The sequence below is a fragment of the Amphiura filiformis genome, chromosome 3 (assembly GCF_039555335.1).
Source record: "Amphiura filiformis chromosome 3, Afil_fr2py, whole genome shotgun sequence".
Classification (NCBI taxonomy): Eukaryota; Metazoa; Echinodermata; class Ophiuroidea; order Amphilepidida; family Amphiuridae; genus Amphiura; species Amphiura filiformis.
The window spans coordinates 75,363,423-75,378,274 of NC_092630.1; the positions used below are offsets into that span (position 1 = coordinate 75,363,423).

Genomic DNA, 14,852 nt, shown 5'->3' on the forward strand with positions numbered 1-14,852 from the left:
CAATCACCTCGCCACCTGAATAGGCAGCGCCAATCAATGGAGCTATGCCCTGTTGATTTGACAGTGATCGATCAAGAGAGGGTAATTGACCCATTGACGGTAATGGATCACCCACGCCCGCTGGCTCTCGAGGACATAAGTGGGTTGTTGATCAGCTAGGCTGTTCAAGCTACTTACTGTACCCTCTAGAGCTTCGCCCAAGGTCGCTGTGTGTGGCGGACCACTCACGGCAGCTATGGGCGGGTGCATAGCGGCTACCACTGAAGTCAAGCCGTGCTCGCCTTTGTAGCTGCCACCGAATGCACGTGGGTCGCTGTCCCGTGAGAGACTGCGAGCCCAACCCCTGAATAATCGCCAGCCAGTCCCTGTGGACAGCCAGCAGCTATTCTAGGGCCCAGGGTATCACTCGGCGGTCCCGCCATGGAACGCTGCCGTGTGACAACCCCAGTTGGTTCTGCTAAGACTACACCCACAGCGTTAGCCGCGGTATCGTCTCTGCTGAACCCATGCATGCTAGGGTTCAACCCAGGCAAGCCCGGGGTGCCCTTGCATGCTGCCCGTCGCTGGCTACTACTGTGGCTGTTTGAGCCTGTAGATATGCCTGCAACAGACGGGTGTCCTCCTGCTAAAAACCCGTGAGGATTTTCGCTAGAGGACTGGTATCCTCCTGCTACAAACCCGCTTAGGGTTTTCGCTGGTGGTTACCGCTCTGCTGCCTGCTACTTTGCTCCGGACGTATAGTCAGTGCTTTCGCTGGCTGCTGAGCCTTTGGACGCGCTTAGCAGTCCCGAAGGAACCGCCTTGCTTGTCCGGGGACCGGAGCCCCTTAAGCAGACCTGCCATGACCCATAGGGGCTGTCACAGCAGAATCTACCGTGTCGACTGGTATCCTCCTGCTGCAAAACCCGCTAGGGTTTTCGCTGGTGGTTACCGCTCTGCTGCCTGCTACTTTGCTCCGACGTATAGTCAGTGCTTTCGCTGGCTGCTGAGCCTTTGACGCGCTTAGCAGTCCCGAAGGAACCGCCTGCTTGTCCGGGGACCGGAGCCCCTTAAGCAGACCTGCCATGACCATAGGGGCTGTCACAGCAGAATCCTCCGTATCGACCTTACCAGTGTCCTTGGTAGATTTCTTCTTCGTCTTATGGCGATGACGGAGCCTATCCAAATCGTCAAGCTGGAACTCGGAGAGTCCTAAGCAAAAGAAAGACATCTAGAAGATCGTGAGCACTCCTGTGGGTGAAACAGAGCGGTGTGGGTCCCGCTCCGTCACCAGGGAAGGGCAAGCCCGACAGGGCCGAGGCGAGCGAGGAGAAAAGGGAGGGGGGGCACTACCCCCCCCCCCCCAACACGCGACTCAAGCCCAGTAAGCAAACCTGAGCACGGAGGCTGGTCGCTAACGTTAGTGGTAAAGTAAGGACTGGCTAACTTTATTACTAAAATGTCAGACGGGTCCCTACCAATCCCCACCGTATGAATATCTGATTAACTCGTCTTTATTGGACGGTAATGAAGACATAACGATAGAGTAATCACCCTAACATAGCAACAATAACCTACCGTACATGAAATACAATGTGTATGTACAAACATCTATTGTAACTTACAGGCTGCAATGGTTGTTTTACGTGGAAACAAAATGAATGGCGCGTCGAGCGGCCATTTTGAATTGCTCGTGTGTCCCGTATACAAACGGAGGCACGATATGTAGCTAAGTTTTGGATCGTTTTTGTCACTTTTTCGCCAGAAAATGCCGTCAAAACTATCCTCAGCCGAACAATACCGGTTTGGTTTTACCTAAGGTGTGAAACTACAACCGTATATCTCGCCTTGGTCGAGAAATTGATACACAGTGCTATGAACAATCGATAGGCACGTCTGTGTCAGTCGGAGACCAAGGAGGATAAGGGCGATCATATGGTGTGACGTCACCTTTTGGGTGAGTCCACCGGGGATCGGGGTTTTTGTTATTTATTCATTTATGTGGGACAAAATGACTATTGGTTTTTCCGCATCTCGGGATCGATGCAAGAAGTATCTTAATCAACATCGGAACGGTAAGATCGACCGGTGTACTGAGTCTATTATTTTAAAAGGAAATAATCTATTTTCGGAGCACTCACTGGTAATTACTTGAGTATCCACTGGCAGAAAACCATTCAGCATCATTCAGGCATGTCTGATGGCTCAAACACACTCATAATCTGCAATTCTGCATAATTATGTCATCATCACCAACAAAAAAACCTGGTGTAGAATATACACCTGGATTTCACTACCTACACTCAGCATACTATATCTGTGGAATTTACAGCGCTTTGTGTTGGTGCGAAACAGGGTTGGCCGGTTAAAACCGCCCGGTTTAAACCCTGTGGTTAACACCCATAAAAACCAGGTATAAACCGCCTAGTATTGACCGCTTAAAAGTGGTCAAAAACTGGTCAAAACCATTTTGATGCTACAAAATCAAATAAAATAAAGGAAAAAGACTGAAATTTACCTCACTTGACATTTATTTTTTAAATACATTGTACAAACACTCAAAAATGTTGCCAATCTATAATAAATTACTGAGTTTGGCGAATTGGTAAGGCTAAAAACTTCTACGTTTTACATTATTTCGGAAAACGGATTTTTTTTTTTTTTTGAGTAAAGTTGTCCCCACCCCAATAAAATGTACAATTTTGTTTTTGTTTACGTTAAGGGTGTCAAATTATGTTAATTAGTTTCAAAGGCAGGGCAAAGGCAGTGGCAGCGCACCTGCATGCCAACACAATACACTAATGTTGACATAGCCTGAATTAGGCCTTCTATCCTGTCATCGGTGTGAAGATATTATGCCTGTAGTCTCAACTATTACATGACACAGTAGAAGCAACTATTACATGACACAGTAGAAACCCAATTAACATCTATTGTTTATTCAACTAATTGATCAACATTAGCATGTATTCTGTGTTTTTATGGAGTGAAGGACAAATTAATCAGGGTTGCCAAACCACACCATGAATAGGCCTTCTCTGCTTTGTGGTATAGTAGTGCTATGTTTAATGTTATCAGCATAATGTATGATCAGGTATGATCATAACTTTATATGAAATAGAGTGTAAGGAAATGTGAATAAAATTGTTTCAGCTGCACAGTGGTGTAGTCAAGGACTTTTTCAGAGAGAGGGGGGGCGAGGCAAATTTCATGGGGGATTGTCACAAATGGGCTAAAGATAAAGAGTACGACAAATTTATCCAAAATCGGCTAACAAATAAAAAGTACAACAAAAGCATAGAAATCTAAAATATCAGATCAGCCAGCAGGCCACAGCGGGCCAAGAGGGATGTGAATAAAATTGTGTTCGTCTGCTCAGTGATGTAGCCAGGACTTTTGCAGGAGGTGGGGGCAGCAAGGTACATTTCAAGGTGGGGGCCAAACTTGGATGAAAATGATAAAAAATGAGCTAAAAGGTACAACAAATTTGTCCAAAATGGGCTAACAAGTACTGTTGAAACAAATCCATAAAAATCTTAAATATCAGAGCGACCAGCACCACACAGGGGCAAGACATGATCTAATTGCAATTTCAAGCCATTGCTTTATATGGAAAAGATACTAAATATTATACTTCTAAGTTCTAACTGATAATCTCCTCTCATACCATTAATCACATTAAATAAAACATTTACATGTACACAAAATGTACAAAATTTACCAACCGCGAAAGACCCTGACCGCGAAAGACGGGTGACCGCTAGTATCATATAATTACAACAAACAAACAAATTGATATCACTGTAGTAGGCTCTAACATTACTTTTTGTTACTCTATAGTTTTATAGTGACTATGCTAGAGTTGGTTTAAATCTATTAGCCTAATTATCCAAATTTTATAAACAATGTTTTCCCCCATTGGTTTTAGTAATTAACTAGTCCATGTTGAGACTAAGTTATTTGACACATTTGCAATTCTTCCACAACTAATTACTGTGACAGTAACCTACTACTTGATGTCTTATTTGACAACAGATAACAATACTCAATTTATTTTTATATAATTTGCATTGCATCCATGCATGTAGATCATCATTGCGGCATGCGATTCACTTCATCTTTTGCTCAAAACATGACAGCAAAAATACAAATTTCTAAATTGTGGTACAGTGTCAGCAAGTTTGCATTCACACAATTTGTTATTGATAATAAAAAACATAAATCTTAACTCTTTTAAACATTTTTTTGTCAACCTTTTGGGCTGTTGATGAAGGGAACTGCAATATTTACCTTTTCTGTAGCCCCACCGGTACCGGCCACGGTACGCCCCTGGACATAATGAATGGATCATTTCCAAAGTTTGTTTATGTTGTGATGAATTTTGGAAGTCAACATATAATGTGACAATGGAAAGTATAAATAGGCCTACAGGTGTTTTAACAACATGGTATATTGCAGAACTTTGATGTCCTTACAAATTTGGCAAACTTTGAATATGGAATTTATTAAAAACATATCAACACTACAGGGTTCCCGTTAAGGTTTTAAAATGTAATAAATCCGTAATGACGCCTAAGTTTGCTGACGAGGTTGCAAAAACTCTTGCGTCCGGACAGATTTTTAAAGCGCCCATCTGAAATTCACGATTATGACGATACACACGCACTGCGGTCTACACCTCATCAAATGTTGATTGTTAAAAAAAAAAAAAAGTGCATTTTCGCCATGATATTCCATCCCCATTCGCTATGGTAATTTTTCTCATTTCTGTGTCAGTTTTGGTCCGAAACGTGGTCAAAAACAGGTGCAAAAACATGCGCAAAGTCTCTCAATCTTGAACAAATATCTCGTTCGTATTTTACTTCCGCATTTCTTTTTTTAAATTAACGTGGTGTTGATGCTACAAAGCTAAAACTAGCGCACTGCCACAAATAATACGAAAAAGGGTTATCATTTGGATTTTGTCTTTAAAATTGCTTTTATTCATCGTAACAATAATACTAATAAAGGAAACCTAGATTATTTATGAGAAAATAAACTTAAAATATTACAAATTGAATATTGTCAGGTTGTGATAAATAATTAAATAAACATTAACCACACGTTAGCTTAGCGGCACGTGTTCAGTCCAGCCAGCTGGCTTGTAAACAAATCAATCGGGACTTCCCCAGGCCATCGATCGTTCGGAAAGCATGCAAAAAGTGCACGATTTCCTGACGTTGCATTTACAAATATTGCAGAATTTACTTCAATTCTTAGCAGGTGGGTCAAAATTTTGGGGCTTTTATTATCTTAAAAATATAAAAGAATAAAAATTTCTTATTTTTATCATCAATTAATGATAAAATTTTGAAGTTTTGTCTGCGTCCACATGCATGTGACATGGACGCAAAATACTTGATTAGCCATGTGAACTTGCGTCCAAATTTGTAAAATACTGCGTCTGGACGCAATGACGCTTACACTAACGGGAAGCCTGCAACACTATATTATTCAGCTTGCAAAATGCGTCCGGATAACAGAGATATCCGCCTCCAGATAATTGAGGGCGGATAATCGAGGTCAGACTGTATATTAGGGCTGCTAAGAATACGCCAATTAATTATTTGCGCCGCAATTTGCGTATTTTGGCTCCAATTATGCGTTTTTTACATTTTTGAAAAAATCTAAAAAAAAATAAAAATAAAAAATTTTTGCGACCATCATTAAAAAAAAAAATTCCAAAAAAAAAAAAAAAAATAATGTGGAAAAAAGATACAAAAAATTACAAGTTTGTATCCAAATGGGACCAATTTGTAACTTGTGTTCACTTCAAAATCTATCTAAGATGACTTGTGTACAAAACCAATGCATTTTTATATCTTCAATAGACTATGCAGTGAACACAAGTTACAAATCGTCCCATTTGGATACAAATTTGTAATTTTTTTGTATCTTTTTTCCAATTTTTAAAAATCAACCACAAATGATTGCAGTCTAGGTCAAGGGACTCTCTAAATCCATAAAAGTTTTTTTTTTTAACGCAATTTTTATTTTTTTAAATCTTTTTTTTTTTTATTTTTATTTTTTTCAAATTTTTTTTAATGATGGTAGCACTTGATGTTAGGCCCAGGGACTCTCCAAATCCGCGAAAAAATAAAATAAAAAATCGCGGATTTTTGCATTTTTTGGAAAATCAGGGTGCGTTTTTTGGCCTCCAAAATCGCGTATTCTTAGCAGGCCTACTGTATATCAATATCATTATAGCGCCATCATTATATTTTTGCACAGAATTGGTATTGCGGTGAAACATCTCAAATTAATCCTGATTTCATGTCTTGGCTATCCATATTATTATTAAATTCCCAGGCATGTGAAATTACCCTAAAATTGGTAAGAAAATCAACTTTTTTTTGGGGGGATCTGAGGTCACATGTAGCGCCTGCTGTCACAACTTCACACACAAAATTTTGGGCAATTTGGTGACAAATTTTCATCATCTTTCCTCCTCTCCTAACCCTTACAACCCTCACCCCCGGCCTTCACTACGTATTCTGAACTCCCAAGCCATCGTTCCTCCTTTCCGTCGTCTGACCTTGTGCCAAAATCCATCCACCCTCATGCTCCGACACTCTGGAACTACCTCCCTGAGGTCATTATCCAATGTAATTCTCTGCAGTCCTTTAAGTCAGCCCTCTCTGCCCATCTTGGCTGGCTAGAACTTCCCTTGTTTCGTTTGGTGTTTTTGTTTTTTTCTGTGTTTTTGGTTTAAGTTTTCTTTTTTTGTTGCTGTTTTGGCCTCCCTTTAATTTATTGCTTAATGCAATATTGGGCTGTGCCAGGCCTATGGGCCGAATGATATAAATAAATAAATAAATAAATCTGTAACTAAAGTGTAACTTCAACAGTATATGCACTAGAAACATGATTGACCCCTTGTTGCTTTTTAGGTAAATTGATTCTCTTTGGAATGAAAGAGCTTTCACTTTCAGCTAAAAAACTGAACTTGAAATTTTATGAACATCCCTACCATACCAATGAATGAATGTTTACAAACAGAGGTAGACAAAAGATCTGTCAAAACTGTCAAGTATCAGAAGGATGGTCTACAATAGAGTGATTCATGCAACATGAATAGGAATTCTAATTCAGTTGGTGCATCTTGTCAAGAATACATGTGTAAGCGATTTGATTGGTTTTCACCTAGATCCATAAGGCCCTTCGCACTTGATTATTAGTTTCCTGTTTACCGCCCGCGTCCAAAATTGAAAATCTCAAAATAATTTTTTTTTTTTTATAATTATTTTTATTTCTAATTTTCTCCTTTTAAATAACTTTCAACTACTTCTACTTGCCATTTTCTGACTTAAATAATATCAACAATAATGATGAATGAACAAAGAGTACAACTCCACCTTCACTTATTTATAAAATCAAATATTATTGTGAAATAATTAAATGCCCACTCTAGTCAAAACGAGTCAATAGTTGCTTATAAATAGTTCAAACCAAATAAAGAAAATAAAAGATAATTAATAATTAATAATTAAAAGTCACCTCATCCCTCTTTCAAAATCTTCAACAGGAAACTAATAATCAAGTGCGAAGGGCCTAATGACTGTCACAATAGTGGATAGTCATATAAGACAGTGAGCACGCCGACATGAAACGGTGGCACGCTTGTAGATCCTCAATGATCGGGCGATTATGCGTTCGCGTAATACATGTGCACGATTTAAGAACGCGGTTCGGCATCTTAGATGTTTGTGACGGTTTTGTTCATTTAAAACAGTGGGGATGTACTTACAAACAAAAGTAACATTTTTTCTGGAAATTTAGCACTTTTACTTATTATTATTAAGGGGGTACTACACCCCTGCCCAACTTTGTGTCTATTTTTGCATTTTTCTCACAAATTATAGCGCATTGGTAACAAGTAAGATATGTATATTATAGGGGCAAGGATTACAACTACTGCACTGCAATTTTATTTCAACACAGATAACAGTTGTGGAGTTACAGTCAAAAATGAGGAAAAACCAATATTTGATCAATAATGCTGAATTTTCTGTGTAGTACTAGAACTGTAGTCCTTGCCCCTATACATACATATCTTACTTGTTAGTGCCGTACTAACGCTGCTACTTTCCTAATCGGCGAAGAGGTCGATTTTGACCTTCTCATTTTACATTCGACATTTTACACTTTACATGCTATTTCTGATGTTATATAATTCCCTATAATTCCCTATGTGAACCTATAGGTATAACAACTTACTTCTCACTCTTCTGCAATACTTGAAACTTCTCGATGTGCACTGAAAAAGTGAATTTTTTGGCCCAAACTTTCTTCGACAATATCATAATCACACTGTGATGTTTTAGCTGTCAAAATTCATCATGGTTGACCCGGTTATGACCCCGTATGAACCGTGTTATCTGCAAATTGATAAGGGTCATTCCATTATTTCTTGAAATACCAACCGCGTGGCCAGGCGGCATAGGAAGCGCAACACGTGACGCATGAGGCTGGCGAAGATACAGGGCTGACAGCCCCATTCAAAATACACGGTTAGCAATTACAAATGGAAAATTAACATACTTGCAGTGTGGTACACGGTCGTACCCCGACGGTTTTAGAGTAAGATAATTTTACTTTGACACCACATAACAAATTTAGAATTGTTTATGAAGATTTCATGATTTATGTGTTAATCCAATGGCGACCTCAAAATTGGCGATATCGCTTCCATCACCGCCTGATGAAATTATCAGCACGCCCATCAATGTGATCAAAACACCCCTATTTGAGAAATGGACTGATCAATATGCATTATGCATGCGATCAATCCGATCATTGATCTATGATTGACCTCTTCGGTCAGCCATTTTAAATATACAAATAAACAGGGACATGCGGAGGAAGTCGGTGCCAAACGAAAGCTTAAACATACCTTTTGTGCAAGGAATGTAGGATGGTTTTTGACGTCGATTGTACAGTAAACCTTTTCTGTTAATGCAAGCAACAATTTGGAGTGTGTTATATATCCAAGTGAGTACTAGTGCAACTCAAAAGTGACATAATGTTTGCCATTCAAATTGCCGTTAAAACCCATTCAGTCCCCATATACAGGTTAATGTCAGCAAGTGAATTTTGTATTGGGGACTGATTATTCGGTCTACTTACTTGTCACCAATGCGCTAAATTTTTGAGAAAAATGCAAAAACAGGCACAAAATCGGCCAGGCGTGTAATACGGTACCGTACCGGTAGGCCTACCCCCTTAAACTGAATTTGAATGAGAATAAAAGATAGGATTTTGTCTTTTGCCTATTCAATATCGTGTCAAAATGGATGGGCTGACCAATACTTTTATCGTAGTGGAATAAGTGGATAACAGCTGTGCCGGCATACTACTCAAAATATTCGGCGTGATCGGCGTTGTTTACTTCTGAATTTCCATTGCTTTACACGATGACGATGTCATGCTTCACTGATTCTGACGTGTTTTGATAGCTCCACGTTCTATCCTCATATCCATCGTCGGTTATCAGTAGCCTGGATTGAGGATAGACTTTCGATCAAGTAAATTTAATACGGACCTTATGTCAGACTTTTAATTCACACTCACATAGACTCGCTTGCCAGTCCTATATACGCCGTACCTATGTATATTGAGGACTAGCTCGTTCACGTAGCGTTTTCGTTGTCCCACTGGCCTACTACAACGTTAATAACGTAGATTGCCTGGCGATCGGAGTGTTATCGTCAGAGCACCTCGGACTAATTGAGGACTGGCTTACGCCATTTTGGATGTCAATGGGAAATACACACTTAACGATTTGCGCCGGTTAGAAACTTGTAAAAAAATCTTTAAAATTTCATCAATGTATATAAAAGTGGTACCAACCTTATTGTGCTTGCTAATTTTAAGACTCGGTTGAAAAAAAATTAAGTATCGAATGCATTTTAGTGTCCAAAAAGGCAAAATTATCGTCAAAGTTCTGCCGAAATCGGCACCCTTGCGAAGGGTTCAAAATTCGAATCGGGAACGAAAATATCCGATCTTTGCGATCAAAAACACAAAATTACAACTAGTTAAACATACTATTGGCAAAAGACATTATTACCAAACAATATAGAATAGAAAATTTGACATCATTTTCTCAAAATATTGAAGAAATTTGCTCACTAGACATCGAAGAAGTACGCAATCCAATTCCCGTTCAAACGCGTGGGAAACTGAAAGTGCACAATCCCCACTACACTCACAGCATTTTGAGCTGGGGATATTGATATTGTATGGACGCGGGGACGGTAAATGTTGCATGATCAGACAATCAGACAAAAATCACATGCATGCCATTGGCAATGATTGGCTATTGCATGATTGAATGATTCAAAAACAGAATTTGCAATTTGAAAATGAAATGCATGAATCATGGAATTGCACTGCCGACTGCCACTGCACTGCAGTGCAGATGCATGCACTGACCTGCATGCCTGGCCGGGAATTTGCAAATTGCATTTCAGAATTTCCGATGCACATGAACAACACAATTGATATAACAATTTCGTTAGTACAAATGTATCATAATAATATTAACTTACTACTGCTCAACTTTTTTGGTATGTAACCTATTCCGGGGAATTCCGTCAAACTAAACCCCCTGCAAGAGCACGCACATGAGCTCAGCAGCAGTAAATAAACCAAAACCAGAGCCAAAACGTGCTCAGAGTCTTGGGTAGATCGTCCAGAGACTACGAAGCCTTGTCATTGGTTTAAAAGTTTAAAGGTCTGACAAAAATAACTTGCATTTTATAAGTGTATCAAGTAAACATATATAATACAACCTTTGGATGACAATATTATGGATCAAATACATTGATTTTTAGGCTATATTTTATTTATTATATGGGAAAAATATGGTAAATTGTATATTATAGATATTGTCTTGAATAGTAAAATAACCAATCAAAAGAGGTTTTCTTTAGCCTCGATTTGCCTGTCAATTAAGAAGTGTGGTGGTTTAATTTTGTTAACATTATTCAGTTATTTTGATAATAAATGTAATGATATAAGCAAGTTTAGTCACAAATATACATGACATATATTTATTAGAATATATACCTGAAAAATATTTTCTTATTTTACTTGAATAAAAAACTTAAGATTTTTTTTTACAAAATCAAGACCAACCGAGCACATTATTCTGTTATGATCACGTGACTGCAGTCGTGGAGGATCGCCATCGGACAGCTGGTAATTGGGCACCGTTTAACAGGATTTTGTACGACTTAAACTGTAAGTATTCTATATTTGCATGCATTAGTGGTTACAGTTTACGATATTCTACAGACAAGTATTAAAATTAAGGCGTATTTGTCAATGTATTTTATTTTATTCAACTTCTTATTTTCCGTAAGCATAAATGGTAGTAGAATTCGGAAGCTCAGTCGACAGAATTGCTACTTCCGGTTTGTTTTGTTTACATTGAAGACCCGCCTACATTTTCTCATAGAATTGATTTAAAAAGGGACATATCTGACAGTAAAAGCTAACATTTTATAGAAAAGAAATACTAATCTATTTTTTTATGGAAATGTTACAACATGATCGTCAGCCAAATTGGCCCAACATGATGACATGCCCAAACTTACATTTTAAAGTTAATTTTTTTAAACTTCCGTGGTCCGAGCTGCTAGCTGTGCGCCAAGCGTCTACGAGCGTACACACAGAAAAAATAAGCAATCACGCTGATTGGCTGATCAACGCACTTAACAACAAGTCGGTTGACCCGGCCATTGGTTGTTTGTTCGGCGCGTAGTAGCAGACATGACTGTATAGGTATGCCAGGCAAACACATTTGCTAGTCAGCCAAATTCGCCGAAAATGTCAATGCATTTTTACATAGAAATTTAAAACAACTGGCGAAGAAGGAAACCTACATAAATATGTTTTCTATACTTCACTTGACCCAAATATATGATTTTTTATGGTGATAAGACACTCGCTCATGGAATTTTAGAGGATTTTGATAGCAGTTCCATTAAAAAAGCTGCTATCATAATGAGACAAAAGATCTAGAAACACCCCCGAAATGCCGTTTTGGGGAATTTTGCTAGCTGAATCTTTTTGACATTGTTTGATCAATCTTTGACAAGATGCAACTTTGCTACGGAAAGTGCTATGAAAAAAGGGTTTTCAGTTTTGGCTTTGTTTACTCAAGGGCTTTAATTTGATATATAAAATGATGCAGTTTGATGGCAAATTTGAATTCACCTAGCATACCTAGACTGTAAGGTACTAATTTCGAGGAGCATAACAAACACCAAATTGGTGTCGTATGATCTGACATGCATGCATTCTTTTGTCGAGAGTTAACATGGTCTTTCAATTTAACTATGCTTCAGTGGTCATGAAAGGATTCAATAGATAACCTCTGCCCCACTAATCCCCAGCTATTGTCTGAAATTGCTCCTCAGAAAATATATTATAACAACTCAGTCCTCAAATGATAGTCATATAACGACCAAAAGATAAATGACTGACTATCATTGTGGACTGAGTTCCGCAGTCTAGCGTAGTAGGCGACCTTGTCACTTTTACGCGATCGCAATTCACCAGCGCGTACCCCGACCACGGAAGTTTAAAGAAAACAACTTTACATTAAACAAACAAACACCATGACACTGAACAAGTCATACCAAGTCAAGTCAAGGCAAGTAAAACTTTATTAAATCCACAAGGGAAATTACACTCATTAGTGCTCATACATACAAAACACATAATTACTACAAAATATCATATCATATCAAAAACACAGTGTAAAAGATGAAGCTCTGTCAATTACATGTAGTTCATCACGTAAACTTGTATGGCTCAAAATTTGGACCGCTCGCCATTAACTTGACTGATTTCTGTGTTTTGAAATTTGTTGAAGTTTTAATGATCCCCGATTTCCGGTCGATTATTTTAGCTGTGTCATGTCACGTGCATGACGCTGGTGGGTACCAGCCAAACTTCAGAAGAAAAAAAACATGATCGCTGATAACGATGTGATATGGGACTTACATAGGATTACACAGAGATATTTCTTGCCAAAATTTGACCATTTCTAGGCAAGTTGGACCTACTTTGTCTGCGTTATGTGAAAAAGGACAGTCTTAAGTCAAGTATACGTGCAACGCTTTTGATGTTTTGGGAGACTGGGAGGGATCCGAATAAAAAAATGATGGAGCCTATTCTTGACTGTGTAATATTCCTTCACCACGCTGCCGTACGGTAATAGTCTTAAGGTTCGTTCATACTACCACCGCATTTGCGATGCTTTGCTTTGCGATGCGTTGCGTTGTCGCACTGCATCGTACTGCAAAATACTGCATTGCGATATCACAATGAAGTTAAATACATTTTAACTTGGAAATGCGACGAGTTGCGTTAGGTTGCGGCAAAAGTAATCGATATATCGGCATCGCAAAGCAACGCATCGCAAATGCGGTGGTAGTATGAACGGACCTTTATACGATGGACAGATAGTATCAGTTTGTGATGAGGACATCGTATAAGTTCCTTGTACTAAATTACATGTTAGTTACTAAGAATGGCGCCCCATGTGTAGTTAGAGTTATTATGAAGTCTAATAGTTTGTGGAATGAAGGAGGAAAAATACCAGTTTGTCTAAAGGCAAAAGACAAGCGCATCTGACCAGATCTGTGAATCGGCTGACATGAGAAACGATCGTGGAGTGGATGACCAGAGTCGTCCATCACATCAGTCAGCTTCTTACTCAACAGATCAGCTTAAACAGCTTCGAGGTCCCGCCTTGACACACCTTTAATCCTTCCAGCTTCCTTCACAATTCTATCAATTTTGTCCTTGTCCCCTTTTGCAACATTCCCTCCCCAACATAATAAATAATATCTCCAGACACTTTCAATAATGGAATAAAAAAACAGAGCAATTAATTTTACATCAACATTAAAGTAGTTCAGTTTTCTGAGACAATACATTCTGGAGTTCAGTCTCTTGATCAAGTAATCTACATGTGTATGCCAATTGAGTTTGTCATCAATCATAGTGCTAGAATATCTAGAATATTTTCTCAATTTGAATTTTATCCTTTCTAGGTATGACTGATTTTACCGTAAAATTTGCATAAATTCCCGATGTCATGATATATATATGCGACATGTTTTGTAGGCTCCAATTGCCGATTACATACTACATAGTCATAGACAAGAACAACTGGTAACGGGCGGCACTGTGCAGTACCGGCCTGCTATTAAATTGTGTGGTGCATGGGTTACATGTATTTTACGTGTAAAATACGGTGAATCCCGGTGATCCACCCAAAAAAACAAAATCATCGTATATAGATCCCTGTACATTTTCTTGAGAACTCTAGCTTTGAATTTGCACATGATAAAACTTTACGCATTTGATGCTAGAGTGCTTTTGTATGGTTTTCCGTTCGGTCGGACAGCAGTGCAATTTTTGCACCAGAGGTTATTTATTCTGTTTTAAAATGTTGATATTTGGATGAAAGTTATTTTGATGAGTCAAAGTATCTTTTGAGCAAGATTTGCCTATTTTGGACAGTCTTAAATTTTGGACAGTGTAATTTTAGTAACATTTTTAATGCAATCGCCTGACGTGATCCCGATGTGTTTACTTCTGAACTTCCATTGCTTTATACGGTGTCATGCTTTGAACAGCGAATCCGACTAGATTTTGAATGCAATGATCTCTAGCCTAGAATGTGAAGCTATCGGTGAACAAATTCTTGGCTAGTCTTCTCAAGCAACCCTGTACTAAAACAAATACGGTATAGAAAATCAAAAGTAAAAGATACAGTACCGGGGGGTAGTATAGTTTATTCTTTCTTTGACAAC

At 38.7% G+C, this 14,852-nt stretch overlaps 2 protein-coding genes across 3 annotated transcripts in view; one reads left to right on the forward strand and one right to left on the reverse strand.

Annotated features, from left to right (window-relative positions):
* The window catches only part of LOC140149123 (uncharacterized), a 69,244-nt gene extending 58,576 nt beyond the window's left edge, over positions 1 to 10,668 (reverse strand). The window contains exon 1 of the mRNA XM_072171304.1: positions 10,569 to 10,668. The gene's annotated coding sequence lies outside the window, so the exon portion shown is untranslated. The remainder of the gene's footprint in view (positions 1 to 10,568) is intronic.
* Positions 10,669 to 11,182: 514 nt separating this feature from the next.
* Positions 11,183 to 14,852, forward strand: part of LOC140149125 (coiled-coil domain-containing protein 186-like) — a 31,740-nt gene continuing 28,070 nt past the window's right edge. For both annotated transcript variants that reach the window (XM_072171306.1, XM_072171307.1), the window contains exon 1: positions 11,183 to 11,262. The gene's annotated coding sequence lies outside the window, so the exon portion shown is untranslated. The remainder of the gene's footprint in view (positions 11,263 to 14,852) is intronic.